We start from the raw sequence: 6,827 nt of genomic DNA on the forward strand, positions 1-6,827 counted from the left end.
TTAAAAACAAACAAACAAACAAACAATGGTTGCTGGACATTCAGGGATCAGTTGGTACACGCTACTCTGGCCTTACTAGTTTTTTGTAGGTTAAAATTCTTCCGTTGGACACCCATCACTCCCCTGAGCTCCCTGGGTGCCCCCGACACTCTGGCATCCTGAGCCCTCTCCTAGAACCTCCCGAATGCCCAGGTTGTAGGGTCTTCGGGGTTAAGGCCTGTGCAGGAGGGATGCCCCCAGGATCCACTCCCATGCTAAGGGCCAGTCAGTACAGTGTCCAGACCATCCTTTGGTGCCTGGGCCTCGAAGCTAACCATTTGGAGCATCTCCATTGGAGGAGAGGAGTGATTTGTTTCCTGGCCTTGCACCAACCATAGAGACAAGCCCGCATCCGGAGGGAGACCTGCTGGCTGCTTGGCTGTCTAACTAGCTGTCAGTGGAGACAAGGGAGTCTACCCAGGTCTCCCGTTTCCAAGTGCTTTCTCCCTCCATCCGCGTGGTTGCTGAAAGAACGTAACTCATTAAATTGCAGGGTGTACTCCTGGACTCTTTGAGACCTTGCTAGGCTGATGTGTTTTCCTTCTTCTCAAACAGAAGCTGTCTTGGCTGCTCTCTTGCTACTCCAAGTAGTTCTCCTTCTTTCTGGTCAGTACATTAGCAGGGTGTAGTGTGAAGTGAAATTTATTTTCAATCATTTCCATGGCAACTGGCCCCTCTTGGATCTGTTTTTGGTATCACTGATGTTTTCTATGTGTTACTTTCTTTGCAGTTAGAAATCCAAACTAAAACTAGACCATAAACCTTCCGAATGGATTTAGCAGCCTGATTGCAGCTCTTTGGGAAAATGACAGGCACACAGACATTTGAAAAAAGACTGGAAAAAGGACTGGAAGGAACTATGCCTAAGCGTCAGCAGTGACTGACTGTCTGCTGAGATTATGGGTGCCTGTATTATTTTATTTCTACTCTTCTGTCAGTTGATTCATGCTGCGTAAAAAATGAATAGACTGTATTTTGTAAAGCAGTCTTAGGTTCGTAGAAAATTGAGCAGATGGTCCAGAGGTTCCCGTCTTTCCCCGCTCGTATTAATGTCTCTGTCCTGTGGCATGTTTGTTACAAGTCGGGAACCGATGCTGATAGGATATTGCCCGAAGCCTGTGGTTTAGGTTAGGATTTACCATTCCTGTTGTGCAGTTCTGTGAGCTCTTGCAAATCATAAAGATGTGTATCCACCATCACAGTATCATACAGAATAGTTTAATGTGCCAGAAATTCCTGTGCCCCAGTTATTCACACCTCCTCCCCCGCCTACCCCTCCCCCTGAACTCTTGACAACCACTGATCTTCTTGCTCTCTCTCTTGTTTTGCCTTTTCTAGAACATCGTATTTGGAATCACACAGTATATAGGCTTTTTAGACTCACCTCTTTCACTAAGCAATATGCATTCAAGGTTTCTCTGCGCCTTTTGGTGACATGATAGCTCTTCTTTTCTTATTTTATTTTATTTTATTTTATTTTGCATCTGGCTTCTTTTATTTAGTATAATGTTTTTTGTGTTTTTGTTTTTAAATTTTATTTTCTTATTTATTTATTTAAATTCAATTCATTAACATATTATGTATTATTGCTTTCAGAGATACAGGTCTGTGATTCATCACTTTTATACAATACCCGGTGCTCATTAAAACACATACACTTCTTAATGTCCATCACCCAGTTTCCCCATTCCTCCATGGCTCTTCCCTCCAACAACCCTCCATTTCCTATGATTAAGAATCTCTTATGGTTTGCCTCTCTCTCTGGTTTCATTTTATTTTTTCCTCTCTTCCCCTATGATCCTCTGTTTTGTTTCTTAAATTCCACATATCAGTGAGATCATATGGTAATTGTTTACCTCCGATTGACTTATTACACTTGGCATAATATCCTCTAGTTCCATCCACATGGTTGCAAATGGCAAGATTTCATTTTTAATGGCTGTGTAATATTCCATTGTATATCTATGCCTCATCTTCTTTGTCCATTCGTCTGTTGATGGACATCTGGGCTCTTTCCATAGTTTGGCTCTTGTGGACATTGCTGCTATAAACATTGGGGTGTACTTTCCCCTTCGGATCACTACATTTGTATCTTTAGGGTAAATACCCACTGGTGTAATTGCTGGGTTATAGAGTAGCTCTATTTTTAACTTTCTGAGAAACCTCCATGCTGTTTTCCAGAGTGGCTGTACCAGCTTGCAGTCCCACCAACAGTAAAGGAGGGTTCCCTTTTCTCTGCATCCTCACCAGTACCTAATGTTTCCTGACTAGTTAATTTTAGCCATACTGACCAGTATGAGGTAGTATCTCATTGTACTTTTGATTTGTAGGTCCCTGATGGTGAGTGATATTGAGCATTTTTTCATGTGTCTGTTGGCCATTTGGACATCTTCTTTGGAGAAATGTCTGTTCATGTCTTTTGCCCATCTCTTGATTGGATTATTTGTTCTTTGGGTGTTGAGTTTGATAAGCTCTTTATAGATTTTGGATACTAGCCCTTTATCCAACATGTCATTTGCAAATATTTTCTCCCATTCTGTCAGTTGTCTTTTGGTTTTGTCAACTGTTTCCTTTGATGTGCAAAACCTTTTTATCTTGATGAAGTTCTAATAGTTCATTTTTGCCTTTGTTTTCCTTGTCTTTGGAGATCTATCTAGCAAGAAGTTGCTGCCGCCCAGGTTGAAGAGGTTGCTGCCTGTGTTCTCCTCTAGGATTATGATGGATTCCTGTCTTACATTTAGGTCTTTCATCCATTTTGAGTCTATTTTTGTGTGTGGTGTAAGGAAATGATTCAGTTTCATTCTTCTGCATGTGACTGTCCAACTTTCCCAACACCATTTGTTGAAGACACTGTCTTTTTTCCATTGGACATTCTTTCCAGCTTTGTCAAAGATTAGTTGACCATAGAGTTGAGCGTCCATTTCTGGGCACTCTGTTCTGTTACATTGATCTGTGTGTCTGTTTCTGTGCTAGTACCACACTGTCTTGATGATTACAGCTTTGTTATAGAGCTTGAAGTCCAGAATTGTGATGCTACCAACTTTGGTTTTCTTTTTCAACATTCCTTTAGCTATTTAGGATCTTTTTTGGCTCCATACAAATTTTAGGATTATTTGTTCCAGCTCTGTGAAAAAAAAGTTGTTGGTATTTTGATAGTGATTGCATTGAATGTATAGATTGCTCTAGGTAGCATAGACATTCTTACAATATTTGTTCTTTCAATCCATGGGCAAGGAATATTTCCCATTTCTTTGTGTGTTCCTCTTTTTTCTTTCATGAGTACTTTATAGTTTTCTGAGTACAAATTCTTTGCCTCTTTGGTTAGGTTTATTCTTAGGTATCTTATGGTTTGGGTGGCAACTGTAAATGAGATCAACTCCTTAATTTATTTTTTTCTGTTTCATTGTCAGTGTATAGAAATGCAACTGATTTCTGTACATTGATTTTATATCCTGCCATTTTCCTGAATTCCTATATAAGTTCTAGCAATTTTGGTTTGGAGTCTTTTGGGTTTTCCACATAAAGTATCATGTCGTCTGCAAAGAGTGAGAGTTTGACTCCTTCTTTGTTGATGCGGATGCCTTTTGTTTCTTTTTGTTGTCTGATTGCCAAGGCTAGGACTTCTAGTACTATGTTGAATTGCAGTGGTGATAGTGGACATCTGTGGCACATTCCTGCCTTAGGGGAAAAGCTCTCAGTTTTTCCCCCTTGAGAATGATATTTGCTGTGGGTTTTTCATAGACAGCTTTTATGATATTGAGTCATGTTTCCTCTGTCCCTACACTGTGAAGAGTTTTAATCAAGAAAGGATGCTGTACTTTGTCAAATGCTTCTTCTGCATCTATTGAGAGGATCATATGGCTCTTGTCCTTTCTTTTTTTTTATATATTGTATCACATTGATTTGTGGGTGTTGAACCTTGCAGCCCAGGAATAAATCCCACTTGGTCATGATGAATAATCCTTTTTAATGTACTGTTAGATCCTATTGGCTACTGTTTAGGTGAAAATTTTTGCATTCATGTTCATCAGGGATATTGGTCTGTAATTCTTACCTTTTGGTGGGGTTTTTGTCTGGTTTTGGGGTCAAGGTAATGCTGGCCTCACAGAAGGAGTTTGGAAGTTTCCAGGTTATTTCTTCTTATCACTGAATAATATTTTATTGTGTAATGTAACTCAGGTTTTTAAAATTCATTCACCTAATTAAAGGACATTTTGGTCACTTTCAGTTTTTGGCAATTATGAATAAAACTTTTGTGAGCATTTGTGAGCATTTGTGAGCAGGTTTTGTGAAGATATGACTTTTTAACCCATTTGAATAAATACCTTTCTAAGAAACAGCCCAACTGCCTTTCAAAGCAGCTGTGCCATGTTGTATTCCCACCAGCAACTAATGAGAGTTCCTGTTGCTTCACATCCTCACCAGTATTGGCTGGTATCAATTTCTTGCCTGCTAGCCACTCTGATGTGTATCCCTAAGACTAGCATCTCAGTTGTTTAAATTTTCAATTCAGTAATCACATATTATAGTCAGCATCTTTTCATATGTTTGTATGATATCTGTAGGTCATTCTAGTGAGGTGTCTGTTCAGATCTGTTGCCCATTTTTAAATCTGGTTGTCTTCTTATTGCTGAGTTTTAAGAATTCTTTGTATATTTTGGACACAAGCCCTTTATCACATATAGGTCTTGCAAATATCGTCTCCCAGCCCATGGCTTGTCTTTTTATTCTTTTAACAGCATCTTTTGCAGAGCAGAAGCTTTTAATTGTTATGAAATATAACACCAATATTGTTCTTTCACAGATCATGCTTTTGGTGTTGTACCTTAAAAACTCAGTATTAAACCAAAGGTCATGTAGATTTTCTCCTATGTTATCTTCTAGGTATTTTATGGTTTTGTGTTTTACACTGAAGTCTATGATCCATTTCAAGTCCATTTTATTGGAGGATGTAAGGTCAGTGTCTAGATTTATTTTTACATGTGGTTGTCCTGATGTTGCATCATTTGTTGAACAGAATGCATTCATTGCCTTTGTTCCTTTGTCAAAAGCTCTGTGGACTACACTTGTGTGAGTCTATTTCCGTTCTGTTCTAGGGTTCTGTTTGTCTTGGTTATTACTGCTTTCTAATGGGTGCTGAGGTTGTGTGGTGTCGGGCCTGCAACTTTGTCCTTTCCCATTAGTGTTCCTTTTAAAATCCAGGGAAGAATGTTTTAAAAATACATTTATGCCTCACTTTATTTCTGTCCCTTTATTTAAATATAAAAGACTAAAAAAAAAAATCTAAACAGGCCTGGAATATAGAAAGTAAAAATGTGGAAAGTAAGAAAACAAAGTTTCCTCCTTCGCTTCATTTTCACACTTCTACCCTGGTATGGTACAGGCGTTAGTTATTTACTGCTATTGAGCAAATCACCCCAAAATGTGGTAGCCTGAAACAACCATGAACATGTATTATTTCTTGCCTTTGTTTGTGGGCCAGGAATGTAGGTACAGCCTGGCTGGTGGTCGTGGTGCTGGGTGTCTCATGAGGCTCAGTGAGACGTCAGCAGGAGCTATAGCCTTCTGAGGGCTGGACAGCAGCTGGAGGAGCTGGCTGGTGAGTCAGGGGTGTTTGTTGGCAGGAAGTCTCCATCCCTCTCCATGTGGTTCTTTCCTGAGAGCTGCTTATACGTCCCCAGGTCCTGCAGTAGTCAGCTTCTCTGGGAGCAAATAATCAGAGAGCACGCACTCTGTCCTTCACATGATCTGGCTTCTGAAGTCATATAGCCATGCTTCCATCATGGTCTCTTTGTTAGAAGTGAGTCACTTAGTCTGGTCCTCATTCAGAGACTTTGAAGACACATTTTAAGCCACAATGGTTAACTTTAAAATCAGAAAGAAAAAAACATCTCTTAAATGAAATTACATTTCCCCTTTATTTCAGAGACAAAATGTTTTATATTATAAGAATTTTTAAAATGCTGAAATATAAAATAGAAAGTAAAAGTGCCCTCCCTTACTCTATTCTCCTGCTCCTACTTCCCAGAGGGAGATTCGTAAATATTTTTCCAGTCTATTTTCTACTCACATTCAAGTATGTATGCATATACATAAAACACACACAACATCGTTCTTTGTAAAAATGTGATTAGATTCTATTGTTTTGCTCTTCCTCTCCCACACAATAACCTATCATGGGCATCCTGTGATGTCAGTACATTTAGGATTCCCTCATTCTCTTTTGACACCTACATAATATTCCATATTACAAACCTAAAATACTTTATACTTAAACTTATTTAACTGGGGCACCTGGGTGGCTCAGTGGGTTAAAGCCTCTGCCTTCAGCTTGGGTCATGATCCCAGGGTCCTGGGATTGAGCCTTGCATCAAGCTCTCTGCTCAGCAGGGAGCCTGCTTCCTCCTCTCTCTCTCTCTGCCTGCTTCTCTGCCTACTTGTGATCTCTGTCTGTCAAATAAATAAATAAATTTTTTTAAAAAAACTCATTTAACTTACTGATGGCTATGTAAGTTTTTTTCCAGTTTGTTACTATTAAAGTATTGCTGACATGCTTATCCTTGTGCAAAATTTAAAGCTTATTCCTATAGGATCGAGACTTATAAACAGAATTAATAGGACAAAGGCCCAGCACATTTGAAATTTTGTTAGGTTCTGCCAAACTGCCTTCTGATAAAGTTGTTCCATTCTGAACTCCCACTGATAGTATATAAGAGTTATTGGTTTCCCGTACCCTGTACAATATTGGGCATATTCCGTCTTGTAAATTTCTGCCAAGTGATAGGCAA

The sequence above is a fragment of the Neovison vison genome, chromosome 6 (genome assembly GCF_020171115.1).
Source record: "Neovison vison isolate M4711 chromosome 6, ASM_NN_V1, whole genome shotgun sequence".
Classification (NCBI taxonomy): domain Eukaryota; kingdom Metazoa; phylum Chordata; class Mammalia; order Carnivora; family Mustelidae; genus Neogale; species Neogale vison.